The sequence below is a fragment of the Chiloscyllium punctatum genome, chromosome 4 (assembly GCF_047496795.1).
Source record: "Chiloscyllium punctatum isolate Juve2018m chromosome 4, sChiPun1.3, whole genome shotgun sequence".
Taxonomy (NCBI): Eukaryota; Metazoa; Chordata; class Chondrichthyes; order Orectolobiformes; family Hemiscylliidae; genus Chiloscyllium; species Chiloscyllium punctatum.
Window position 1 is genome coordinate 57236346 of NC_092742.1, and position 14125 is coordinate 57250470.

At 37.9% G+C, this 14125-nt stretch overlaps 1 protein-coding gene across 8 annotated transcripts in view; it reads right to left on the minus strand.

The window, feature by feature from the left end:
• The window catches only part of LOC140476347 (uncharacterized), a 110620-nt gene extending 108066 nt beyond the window's left edge, over positions 1-2554 (minus strand). For 3 of the 8 annotated variants that reach the window (XM_072568810.1, XM_072568813.1, XM_072568812.1), the window contains exon 1: positions 2046-2553. The gene's annotated coding sequence lies outside the window, so the exon portion shown is untranslated. Of the gene's footprint in view, positions 1-1234; positions 1316-1871; positions 1980-2045 lie in introns of those variants that run through there. The other 5 variants (XM_072568809.1, XM_072568806.1, XM_072568807.1 and 2 more) reach the window with 4 other exon arrangements.
• Between the last annotated feature and the right edge of the window lie 11571 nt (positions 2555-14125).

Genomic DNA, 14125 nt, shown 5'->3' on the forward strand with positions numbered 1-14125 from the left:
TTACCACTGTACTTCCAGCAAAGTTAAAAAGGCAAGAGCAGAAAATTTCATTAAATTGACAGCACAGTATCAGTCCACCCAGATCAACTTGGCCTGCGTCAGTGTTTAAGCTCCATATGAGATTCCTACCATACTGTTTCAACTAACCCTATCTGCACATAACTGTTTCCTTTTTTTCCACATATCTATCTAACAGCCTTGCCAACATCAATATTTAAGAATAATAGAAATGGGCAAAAAATGATTATAAACAGGGATGACACAAAGATGGAGAATTGTGCCTTAATAGAATTGTTATGGGATTCTACGTGAATAAGATGGGATAATCATCATACTGGCGTGTACATTTGCAGTTTCATAGATTAAAAATCTAAATTCAACAAGAAAATCTATAAACACTTCTGGGTATGGAATGTAATTCAAGTGAAAGACATATCAGAAAATGTGGCTGCGGAGTTCTGATTTCCTGGGTTGTCCTCCCTACAACACTCACTCCTCACCTGACTATGGAGTGTGTTTGGGAGCATTCCAGTGTGTTATGCAGACAATAAGTTAGGCGTTTCCCTCCAAGCATCTTGTTACAGTAGACTGAACAAGCAGAATACACCAGGTCCCAGATGTACCCATGATCTGGACAGAATTTGCAGCTCTCAAAAAAAGTCAGCCTCCTTGCTTGGCCAAACTTAACTAGGGCTTTTGATGATTATCCAGCAATCCTTGTTAGAAACAAGCATATGTAAATATTGCTAATTTGTATTTATGTAGTGTTCCACAGTAGTAGCAGAGCTTTCAAACAAATGCTTTAGTTCTTATCGAAAAATTACCCACTATGTGCATTCCCACATCTACCCCACCAACTTCTCACATTACAAGGAATAACTTGTGAGATAAGCCATTATTTCCCAGAATCGGAATGGGGGTGAATGGAATAGAAAATGAAGGTTGTTTTTAAAAGTTTCTAACATTCCTGGACATTTAAAAAAAAACAAGATATTCATGATTGTTAAGAGATTTTTTTCAAATAAAATACAGCAGGAACTGTAAGTACCATCAGCTCTTCACTTCTCTTTAAATGTAAAAAGGCTAATTTGACAGTGGGTCAACTCTTCTAGGAAAACTGCCAAGAGCACTTGCGCCATTTACAAGTGGGAGATAAAATCAGCACTACAAAAATAAATTGTAATGGAGTCTAAACCATCTCGGGAATAAAATGATAGAAATAAATTGTATTTACCTCTTGTGGGAGAATAATGTAATTGAAAATACTGTAATGAATGAACATTCCAAAATGTCAGAGTGAATTGTGGAACTTCGTCTAGAAAATAAAAACCAAATACTGTCAACTACAAAAACCATCCGATTGTTATTTTATTGGACTGTGCAAATTAGAGTGAGGAAATTTCTATTTTTAACATTCAATTACTCAATCGTTTGGTACGAGAAATTTCATGGAGAAGCGGATGGGGGCCAAAGGCCAAGAGGAAGAAATTTCGTCCAGCCTGCAGTAGAATTAGGACATTTCATTGTGCTATATGCTCTTGGAGTTCAATTCCATTTGACATGCGTTAGAGCCGGCAGGAAAATGTTCCCAGTAAACATGGCACACAACATGCAGTGCACATAATATACATGCACACTAGACATTACATGGAACACAATGCTCACAGCGAAACGCCAGGTCCCAGATGCATCCCTTATCTGGACAGTATTTGCAGATTTTGAAACTATTTTTCAAACCATCCCACAAATAGCTGAAATCTGTCGTGGTTAATCTTTATTCGTTAGCATTTAAGAACATGCAGCAATTCTGTCACAGAGAGAGAGAAAAATATTCGCATCCTTAAATTAAACCACGCAATACTGTTTATTACCTCAAATTTAGCTCCGTCAGCAATACGAGCGCGGATTACATCCTTTCTATTTTATTCCTCTTAGAAGAGCATCAACCAAACCTATGCAGCTAATGGGAATATTCCCCCCCCCCCCCGCAGTGTGGCAAGGTTCTAGCAGACGTGCAGCGATTCAATAAACCAGCGACGACTCACCTGTTTTTGAAAGGGATTCATCCGATTTCTCTTACATTTCTTTATTTCGTTGCAAATCCTTTCGGAGGCGTGAATTTTTTTTTTGGATTCGTCGTCGCTGCGTTGGTTGTGTGGAGCTCTCGTCACCAGCTCGGCTTTGCTCCAGGACGCCGCGCGTTTGGCTGGAGCGGTGCACGCCTTATTCCCAGCATTAGCATGAAGCAGGAGCAGAGAGCAGCTCTCTCCAACCTCGCCTCTTCGTGTGCACAATCAACCTTCAGCAAAGATCACAACACAGTCCAGCGAATCAAAATAACTATTCCCGCGGAAAAAAAACCTCTAAATTATAACAATATCCCTTTATATCGAAAACACTCAACCATTCTAACATTTAAACAAAATACAGCCCAATCCTAATTTATAATTTACAGCGAGGATATTGGAAATTTCACAGATTCTCCAATTTTTTTGCGTTCAGATTTCCGCCGAAACACCAGAGAGGCGGCATTGAGGACTAAGGATTGCCTTGAGATAAAACTATTGGAATTGATGGGGCACTGGCACCAGTACTGGGCAAATAAGGAGCTGTTTCCGGAGTGGAATTCACCAAAACTGCACGAGCATCAGTCAACTAGCGAATGGTCTAACACTGTAGAAAAGGTTTTTAATTTAAATGCTTGAGGGGAGATTGAAGAGAAAAGAGCGCATTAGTAAATTGGTCAAACGAAATGGTAAAGATATAGACTTAAAAGTTCTTTATCTGAATTGTCAATAGCTAGGTAATTCATAGCACAAATGGAAGCAGATGAGTATTGTATAATGGCCCCTCCCAATCGTGGTAAATGTCTATGGCGGAGGCAGTCCTTAGTTAGCTTCTTGAAATAGTTTGATTGTATTCTTACCTCTAGCCAAACTCCAGATCCTCGTGTTCAGGTTCCTCCATTGCTTGCCCTTCCCCATCTCTAACGTCCAGCTCAACACTTTTCTAAGATCTACGTGTTTCTCCAATTCTGACCCCTCCTGCACCCCAATTTGCCCCTCCAACTGCATACCCCCTGTAAACACTGTAATTTCCAACCTAAACCTGTCTAGTTTGCTAATCCTCTCTTCTCCATTGAGAAGTACCTTCAAACCTACAATTTTATCAGGCACCCATTCACTTGTATGACCTCTTTATACAACTTGTATCATATATTGTCTGATAACACCTGGCATGTTTTTAACACTTAAAGATGTTGTACAGATTCAAGCTGGCATCATCCAGCATTTCTTTGGAAAATAGGCAACACCATTTTTATTCTTTATCACTTACTCAGCTCACATCATGCAGCCATGACCATATGAAGATTATGTTGTCCAAGTTGACAAACTACCAGGAAATTCAATGACAATTTATTTAAATGAGACGTCATTGTTTGTTTTTACCCATGGCCTTCCTTACCTTTGGTAACTGTTTGGCTCAGCTGTCCCAACTCCTTATCCTGTTTCAGTATCTGTGATCCTCAGTTATGCCCTTTTAGTAAAACACTTCTAACTGAGACTGCTCATGCCTCTTTAACCCTTAAATAACTGAAAATGAATACTTATTCAACCTTTTAAAAGGAGAACATTTTTACTTTTAAGAAAATGGACAATTTATCATTTCAAAGTAGAGTCAGGTGACCTTTTGTATGTTCATACAATCAAGAGCTCATGGATAGTGAAGGTTATTTAAATGTAAATAACTATTTGGAAAATCTTTCACTAAAGTAACAAGAGGATGCAACAGATTGCTTATGGAACTTACAGTTACATTATTAAAAGTTCACAGAAACTGAAATACAATGGAGTACACATTGCTAGTTAGCTTCAAGTGTTGCTATACAACCACATTTTAGCTACATGCATAAATTTAATAAGAAAACACCACACACATATTACAGGCAAATGTACATCGTGTATATTCACTTAACTGAATATTTACCACTGTTTATTGAAAAACTTTGCAGTCGTTCACTTGCACCAAATTTTTAAATTCTGACATTAAGTTATCTGATGAAGCACATCTTAGCCCCAGGATTTGCTATGTCTGAGAGATTGTGGAGATAACATAAAATATGTCAGACTCATCCTTATTCTCCATCCAGAATGAAGTAGGGTCTTGTTTACTCTTTGCCATGATGTGTCCTGTTTGAGCTGCATATTATTGTTTAAACATTTTATTTTGAACTCACTCCAAGCAATCACTCCATTCACCCTGACCAAGTCAACACTTTACAAGATGTTTGTGGTGTTTCTACAGTGCTAAAGTTGGGGTTTCACTGATAGCATTTTCAACAAATAACCAATAAGCAGTAACCAAGGTAGTAAAGCACAGTCAAAAAGTGCTTGTACGCTGTGTTTTTCTTTTCATAATTGTAACAACAAATGCACAAAGGATCCAGGAACACATCCACGCATCAAACAGATACGGGTATTGAGATCACATGGCAATGAGAGTCCTTATTGCACTTATTGTTTACGAGTCAAAAATCCTATTAGCCATCTCCAGTTTCCAATCACCTAGATGTAACTTTTATATACCAAGTAGCTCTGCTGTGGACTAATAGCAACACATAAGGAATTTACTCTGCTTGTCACAAGTCAATGCACTGTTCACCCAGTTGCAAACATTGAGCCTTGTGAGCAAAAATGTGACTTTATTTTAAACTTAGTTATTTTGATTGTTTTCCTTGACAACTAAAAACATAAGCAATTCAATCCCCATTGATGCCAAATTAAAGTACACAGTTCTCAAGGGCCCAAAAGCTGTAATTATTTTTCTCATATGCTGTACACTGCCAACATTTTCTGTTTTCATTCTTAACTTCTCTTCTGAAAGCAATCTAATTAACTTAGGCTTCTGTTTTTTTTGCATGAGTGATCATTTTTCTATTATGTTTTTATTGTGCAGTTATATATACTCTTCACATCTTTTGTGCTATTAATCTCAGCATTTTAAATATGATTTAACCCAATGGCTACTATCTTCAGAAAAAAGTAAAATAGTCTGACTACATCTTTAGCTGGAAAGCAGCAGAACTACCAAGTTCACTCAGAAGCCATCCTGGTCACCAACATTCCAGAGTCGGACACCCCTTCTCATTTTCCTGGATTCCAAGGTGCTTATTTTAACCTCTTAATCTGTAATCTTGCTCTGTAATCTATTGAGTTAGTGTGAACTTCAAGCATTTTCTGTGAAAGGTGAAATTTTATTATTACTTCACTCAGACCAAGTTAAGTACAATTAAAACTAAGCTATTTTCTTTTTAAAATCACAAATAAACCTGTATGATTGCCCCTTTATGATCACAAAGCATCAACAGTTAAACATTCACTGAATTGGAATATTTAAGAAACCTGTGCTAGTCAACCAAGATTGGGGCAAAAGGGAAGCCATTTGATCTCTCTTCATTTGATTGTAAAATTCTGGTGAATTATGCACATGTATTTATCAAATAAAGTGCTACTCAGAGCACAGTCACAGCAAGCTGCTCCCAGAAGAATAGTGGAAATGCTTTGGAGATTATCAAAGCATCCTTGAAGAGACCTGCTGACCCTGGCATGTAACTAACCAAAATGGAAAAGATTCATTTGGAAAGCCACAAGCACATCAAGAAACATTTCTAGGATGTTATACATCCAGTTTAATCTAAACAACCTTCAAGCATCACTTGCCCAATATGTGGCAGCATCTACAGATTTCCCATTGGACTCATCAGCCATCACAGAACTGGAGAGGAAACATGTCGAAAAGTGTGGTGCTGGAAAAGCACAGCAGGTCAAACAGCATCCCAGGAGCAGGAGAATCAACGTTTTGGGCATAAACCCTTCATCAGGAATGTGGGGTTGGGGGGAAGGGGGCTGAGGGATAAATAGGAAGGTTGGAGTAGGGCTGGGGGGAAAGATAGCTGGGAAGGTGATAGGTAGATGCAGGTGGGGGATGGTGATGATACTTTGGGTTGGGAAGGGTGGAGCAGACAGGTGGGACAGTTCAAGAGGGCGGTGCCCAGTTAGAGGGTTGGATCTGGAATGAAGTGGGGGGAGGGGAGATGAGGAAACTGGTTAAATCAACATTGATGCTGTGTGGTTGGAGGGTCCGTAGGCAGAAGTTGAGGTGTTCTTTCTCCAGGTTTCATATGGCTTGGAGTGGAGGAGGCACATTCCTAATCCCAAAAGACCCTTTTTATTAAATATTTTTTTTGAATTAGTGTGATTTAATTCATAACAATTAAGTTCTACTAGTAGAGCTAAAATATTGTTTGACAGAATGAATAACTTGAATTGATCCTGAAAGGATACATTGTTAAGTAAGGGTTTAGAAAGTTCCCAATTCGCATGGACTGGCTGGACTGAAGGGTCTGTTTCCATGTTGTATGACTGTATGACTCAATAACTAATTCAGCTATCTCAAATTGTAAATAAATCATGTTTGGTCTGCTACTGTTCTACTTTTAGACAATTAGGATAATTAAGATCTAAAATAAGGACCAACCTGTGTTACTTCCTTGGTATCGAAGACCAAGGAGAATTACGTAGAGGCAAGAACATACTGCAATATTTTACAGACATTTAAGGGTGTGTCAAAGATATTCAAGGGAGTTTGAACTCCACTACCAAAGTCGTTTGTAATGCAAGGTAAAAATTACCTGGAAGAAGAATACTAAAGGAAGTTGGTGAAGACAATTAGAAATCTAAGAATTTCTTTTCCTCATCAATGTTTCTTGTTATAAAACTTGATTGTGCCATTTAAATTGCTTGTGCCTGTAGGGGTGACCTATACCTGCCTATAACAAGATGGCCGACAAAAAGGATAGCCCAGAATTACATTAAAGCTCAAGATGGCTGAAAGGAGATGAACAAGATTAACAGTCTGTCCCAGCCTTTAAGTAAAGAAAACAATAGTACCTTTGAACAAACCTACTCCAAAGCCAGTGAAGGAGGCCTTGACAGCAATCATCCTAGACAGTTATGATAAGAACATGCCTACAATATAAATAAACAAATATCCTCAGCGCGCTTATGGAAGAATTATGATGTCACTAAGCAGTAAACATCAGGTACAAGAAGTAGCATGCTAAACTCCCTAAATAGCTACCAGAACATGCATGTGTATGCCTAAGTATGAAAGTTAATTAGCTTTCGGAAGAACCCTCATTAGCCCTAGAAAAAAATTGTTCACAGTCATTAATCACAGAGCACTAAGAGTAGAACAAGCTATACCTAACCTAACTTCAGGACAGAAATCAATATAATAAATCTTATAGCAATTAGTTACAATTAACTGTCTTGTGTATTTTTACATATATAATTAGAACAGTGGGAAATATAAGAATGTTAATTAAATAGAATACAGTGAATAATAGAATTCAAGCTGTCCCTAAGAGATAAGCCAGCCTGAAACAGACCTAAGGGAGTACAGCCAGTTACTTTGGAATACGAATGAATAGGCTGCACAGAAAAATCCCAAGAACTTGAGATTATATTGGCTGGTAAATACTATGAGGTTATGGGTAGCTGTGGCTGGTCAAATAGATTTTTTTACTAGATTGAATATGTGGATTAGGAGTGAAGGACTATAGTTACGTTGTATGTAAATATTGTAATACAGAAATGTATAAAAATATTACTTTTTACTGTACATGTTAGAGTGTGTCAATGATCCGTGTTCTGATCTGAGCTAAAGATTAAACAAATAATTGAATTTGTATATTGAGGCCAGATTCAGGAAAGATCCTTTGGCTGCCTCTCTGCTTTGACTGGTTTCTGCATGATTAAACTTCCACCTGCCTGGATCCCGCCTGCCACCTGAGTCTTCATTCCCTACAGGGAAAAATGCTCCTACAGTAGAGTTTTTTGTAATAATTTCAATGTAAACTTGATCAAAACGTGTGTGGCAAGCAGAGGTTTTCCATTTTATTATCAAATTATGGTGTCAAACTTGTTAAAAGTTGTCAAATCTGCTATTGCCAGGGATCACCTATCTTGCTCAGTTATATACTTTTCACCTCACCATCTATGAGTACAAGATAATTGGGGAATGACATGAGGCATGGGAACAAAATGTTCACATCCTGAGGGGATCTTCCAGGGTTGAACTTGCATGCACTATGTTTAAAGGCCAGCTGAATTATATTGGATACAGTACCAGGACTGCAAGCCAAGAACTTCAAAGAAACTTTTGCTGCTGCCTGCTCCTACCATTTGTAAATATATATTCACTTACATTATTCTAACACCTGTTGTATTATTATACCAGAAGTTGAGAAGATTATCAGAAGTGGTAGTTCTGGGATATTCTCCCCTGTTGAAAGGATGTGCTGTTTCTTGCTTTGTACACCTGATACCACAGTTATAATCTGCAAAATTGATGAGATTACCTCAACCATCAGGGAGTCACATACCTATTACTTGGGGATTGGAGTAAAGAAACTCCAGATCACCATCAAGAACATTGAATTTAATAATATAGTTATGAATTGGATTAAGATGTGGGTTCTCCATCACTGCATTCTGCAATTGCATCTAATAAGGACAGAAGAACATATGAAAGAGAAGCAGGACTAGGCTATTTGACCCCCTCAGGCCTGATTGATGACTACATTCTATTTCTTGTTAATGAATCTTATATACTTGGCAATATGTTTCTCTTTACATAATTAGTTGTTAGTTTCCGCAATAGTCTGATGTGGCACCACATTAAATGCCTTCTGAAATCTAAGTACAGTAAATACCTGGGCCCCCCTTTATCCACAGCATGCTATTCCCTCAAAGAACTCCAATAAATTGGTTAAAAATGATTTCCTTTCCAAAAATTAATTTGCACAATTTCCACTCATTTCAATTTGGAGATTTCTCCATTCTCCAGCATGTTTTATTTCTACAATACTGATCTTCAGTCTTTGCTTATTTATATATTTTGTGAATATATGTTATCCCATAATGTTTTATTATCAATATAACAGTCATTGAGTTTTGCAACCGAATTCCTTTTTAGAATTTCTTCCAATATTTTTGTGAATAAAACCTTTATATGTATTTCGTCAACAAAAAGCGGGAGTTTCTGTCACTAAGGTACTTTGACATTACCCCTTCTGATCTTTTAAGCTTCCCAAGATAAAGGTTAACATTTACTTCCTTCTCCTTTTCATATCTAACATTTACATCCATTTTGTCTGTCTATGTTTCATTTACCACCATGAGCACTCCCTTGGTCTTTTGCCTTCTTCTCCACTGACTACAGCCTAAAAAGGTTCCTTGCAGTTCTAAAGTAAAGTAATACCAGACTCAAGACATTTATTTTGTTTCTGACTCCACAAATGCTGACAGACCTGCTGAGTTTTTCCAGCATTTTTTCTTTTTATTTCTTAAATAACAATTACAGTTCGGGTGGTACGGTGGCTCAGTGGTTAACACTGCAGCCCCACAGCACCAGGGACCTGGGTTGGATTCCCACCTCAGGCGACTGTGTGTAGTTTGCACATTCTCCCTGTGTCTGTATGGGTTTCCTCTGGGTGCTCCAGTTTCCTCCCACAATCCAAATAAGTGCAGGTTGGGTGAATTGGCCAGGCTCAAATGCCCATAGTGTTAGGTGCATTGTCAGGGGTAAATATAGGGTAGGGGAATGGTCCTGGGTGAGTTACACTTCAGAGGGTCGGTGTGGACTTGTTGGAAGGAAGGGCCTGTTTCCATACTGTAGGGAATGTAATCTAATCATAGTAGTGGAAAGGTTAATTTAGGTCTTTCTTTTACTTGCTATGAACTATCAAGTGAGATAAAATTTGGTCAGTTCTAACTTTATGTGTGGACAATGTAAAGATTATTCACATTGTTAGAAAAGAAAATGAAATTACTAATGTATTGCCCTGGGTTTAAATTAATGGAATAAATTAAAAGATTAAATATTGCTAAGTCTGTGTAATGTTTTACAAGTTGGTGGGGAAAGATGAATGGATGTAAGTTTTGTATTTTGTTATTATTGTATCACTGTGATGATGCTGTCACATTAAAAAAAAGATTATTTTGCTCTTGGTTTTTTTTTGAAGAGCGGTCATAAAGGCAAAGGCTAAAACTAAAACAAACTCGAAAAAAACTGAACTGGGAGAACAGTCCACTTTAATAATGGAAAGGAGTGGCCAGTTCCCCCAGTTCAGTTTTTTTCTAGTTTGTTTTAGTTTTAGCAGTCACAAGAGGTGAGAGTTCAGGGGAATTGTAACCTTCAATAAAGAACTCATCTGACTTTCATCTGAAATCTCTCTCTGGATGCTGCTCCCTCCTGCCTGTAAAAATCAGTGTTTGAATTTACCTTTTTGCCATGAGGTGTGCTTAAGGGATGTTACTGTATTGAAACAGTTAATTAGTAATAGTTACTGTATCAAGTCTGTAATGTTTTCCAATAGTTAAGTTATTCTAAATTCCATTTTCCTTTGTTTGTGTTTCAATTGTGGTGTTTAAATAAATTCTATTTTGTTTAAAGCTGAGTGGTTTGATCAGCTGCATCACACCTAGAATATCCACTACACATCTGCCTTTAAAAACAAGGAAAAAGTTAGGGTCTAGACTACCTTATTAAAATATTTTGAGGGGGTATGCCTTGGTCCATAACAATCACATATTTTATGATGAAATGCATTTCAAAATAGTGTTTCATTTTATAATGGTGGAGTCATGTAAAGACTGTCTTTTAAATTTTTTCTGTATTTGCTTCCGGACTGAAATGGGAAAAGGACTGTTTTAACAATGAACAATTGTAGAAGGAATTGCTGCACTTTTTAGACGCAAGTTACCAATACTTACTGTTCATGGTGTTTACACTGCTGCTTGTTTAACAAGTGGAGAAAGTTTAGTTGCAAAGGAACTGGCACCAGTGGGCTTTCACAAGATGAGACTCATACAGTAACAAGTAGATTGGTCTGTCCTTTGCAGTCTTATGTGTAAAGGGATCAAAGAGTATAGGGTGAAAATGGAAACAGGGTACTGAGCTGAATGATCAGTCATGATCATGTTGAATGCTGCAGCAGGCACAAAGGGCCAAATGTACTCTCTACACTTCTATGAACGTCAAAATCCATAACCTACTGAAATGTGGACCAAAAGATGGAAAATAGGATTAGGTTGAATCACTGGTACATGACAAGTTAAATGACCTACTTCTGTTTCTACTTCTTATGTTCTTATGAAAAGCAGATCAATTCTTATAGAGTCATAGAGATGTACAGCACGGAAACAGACCCTTCGGTCCAACTCATCCATTCTGACCAGATATCCTAACCTAATCTTGGCCAATGTCCCTCTAAACTCCTTCTATTCATGTCCTCATCCAGATGACTTTTAAATGTTGTAATTGTACCTGCCCTCACCACGTCCTATGGCAGCTCATTCCATAAACACAGCATGCTCTGCATGAAAAAGTTGCTCCTTAGGTCCCTTTTAAAGTTTTCTCCCCCTCACCCTAAACCCTCTAGTTCTGGATTCCCCATCCCATGGAAAAGACTTTGTCTACTCACTATTCATGCCCTTCATAATTTTATAAACCTCAGCCTCCAATGCTCCAGGGAAAACAGTCCCAGCTTATTCAGCCTGTCCCTGCAGCTCAAATTCTTCAACCCTGGCAACATCCTTGTAAATCTTTTCTGAACCCTTTTAAGTTTCACAGCATCTTTCTGAAAGGAAGGAGACCAGAATTGCACGCAATATTCCAACTGTGGCCAAACCAATGTCCTGTACAGCCGCAACATGACCTCCCAACTCTTATACTCAATGCTCTGTCCAATAAAGGAAAACATACCAAATGCGTTCTTCACTATCCTATATACCTGCAACTCCACTTTCAATGAACTATGAACCTGCACTCCAAGATATCTTTGTTCAGCAACACTCCCCAGAATCTTACCATTAAGTGTATAGTCCTGCTCTGATTTGCCTTTCTAAAATGCAGTATCTTTATCTAAATTACTCTGCATCTGCCACTCCGCGGCCCACTGGCCCATCTGATCAAGATCCCGTTGTAATCTGAGGTAACCTTCTTCGCTGTCCACTACACCTCTAATTTTGGTGTCATCTTCAAACTTACTAATGATACCTCCTATGTTGACATCCAAATACTTATCTGAGTTTATTGCACTTGTAGACTGGAGTAAATGCCCAAGGTCACAAAGTTAAAAATAATACCAATGGCATTGACTACTTGGCAGAATATTTCATATGACTCTTGTTTTTGTTTCAGCAGTGAACTCAGGGGGATTTGCTCATAACATTTTTGTTCTCATTACTGGCTTTTATTAAAAATAGAAATATCATGGATTGATAAAAGGGATTTCATAATCATGCATCATTTATTGTTTTTACATAAAATATCGATTTCACACATTGTATGATTTTTGAGGCTCGCTTTATCTTTAACTGTACGACTTTATCTTTAACTGTAAGCTAATTATGATTTTTGACTCAGTTTGACAGCGCCAAAGTAAAAATGTACAAGTTCTGATTAGTTACAAGATCAATTCCAAATCCAAATATGTTTTTGCAACGTTTACAGAATTTAAGTTTATCATAACAAGTACGAAAGAAATAACACTTAATAAAAGCAATGATTTTTAGTTGATACACTTCCGGATGCCAGTCTGTGATTTTGGTTGACTAGGCAAGGATTTATTTCCTTTCTGCTCACTGAAGTTCTTCATCCATCTTCACCTTCCTTCTTATACAGAGGTACGCAAGCATCATTACTTATGAAGGTAGGTAAAAACAAGGACTACAGATGCTGGAAACCAGAGTCTAGATTAGAGTGGTGCTGGAAAAGCACAGCAGATCAGGCAGCATCCGAGGAGCAGGAAAATCAATGTTCCGGCAAAAGTCCTTCATCAGGAAGGGCTCATTACTTATGGAATAAGCTCCCAGAGGAAGTGGTGGAGGCTGGTTTAATTACAGCATTTAAAAGGCACTTGGGTGGGTATATGTATCGGCAAGGTTTAGAGGGAGATGGACCAAGTGCTGGCAAAAAAGATTAGATTAATTTGTGGGCGGCACGGTGGCACAGTGGTTAGCACTGCTGCCTCACAGCGCCGGAGATCCGGGTTCAATTCCCGCCTCAGGCGACTGACTGTGTGGAGTTTGCACGTTCTCCCCGTGTCTGCGTGGGTTTCCTCCGGGTGCTCCGGTTTCCTCCCACGGTCCAAAAAATGTGCAGGTCAGGTGAATTGGCCATGCTAAATTGCCCATAGTGTTAGGTAAGGGGTAGATGTAGATGTAGATGTAGGGGTATGGGTGGGTTACGCTTCGGCGGGGCGGTGTGGACTTGTTGGGCCGAAGGGCCTGTTTCCACACTGTAAGTAATCTAATCTAATCTAATCTAATCTAGAATATCTGGTCGGCATGGATGAGTTGGACTAAAGGATCTGTTTCCATGCTATACAGCTCTATGACTCTAGTGATATCACTTTCTTTTGATTACTTGCTTCTCATTCTTTGTCATGCCAATCACTTTGTAAAATTATCCCTTTAGTAACAGCGTATTTCTCTTAGCTTACCATCTCCATAGATTTTTACCCAGGTAAGTTGGCAATAATAAACAATTAAAGTATCTGTTTAGAGTATGTAGTGTTGCCCCATATGATTAATTATCATACCAACTAATACTTCCGAAAAGATTAAACATCAACAAGATTACAAAACTCACTACAGATTCTTAAGAATATTAAACATGTAAAAATATTGTAAAATATAGCTGTATGCTTGAGTAAAAGCCTTTACTTCAAAGCATTCTCATATATGTTAGCCTAAGTTATATTAGCTTGAGTCATTAAAGCAACCATAAAATTGAAAACCAATTACCTTATTTTTGACCTGGCCCATATGATTTTTAACCATACAAAAATGTTGTATTACTAACCATTACTAAGCAAAATAAAATTTAATTCCTCACTTACTTTATCAAGTCATTAAGCATTTAAAAATAAGTTAATCATTCAATATTTCACCCCTCACAAGTGACTCCTTATTTTAACCATCAATCATCAATCTGGAAGCTTTTAAAAGGATCTCTTAAGTGTAATGCTAACAACATTTTCAATCCGTTATATCAC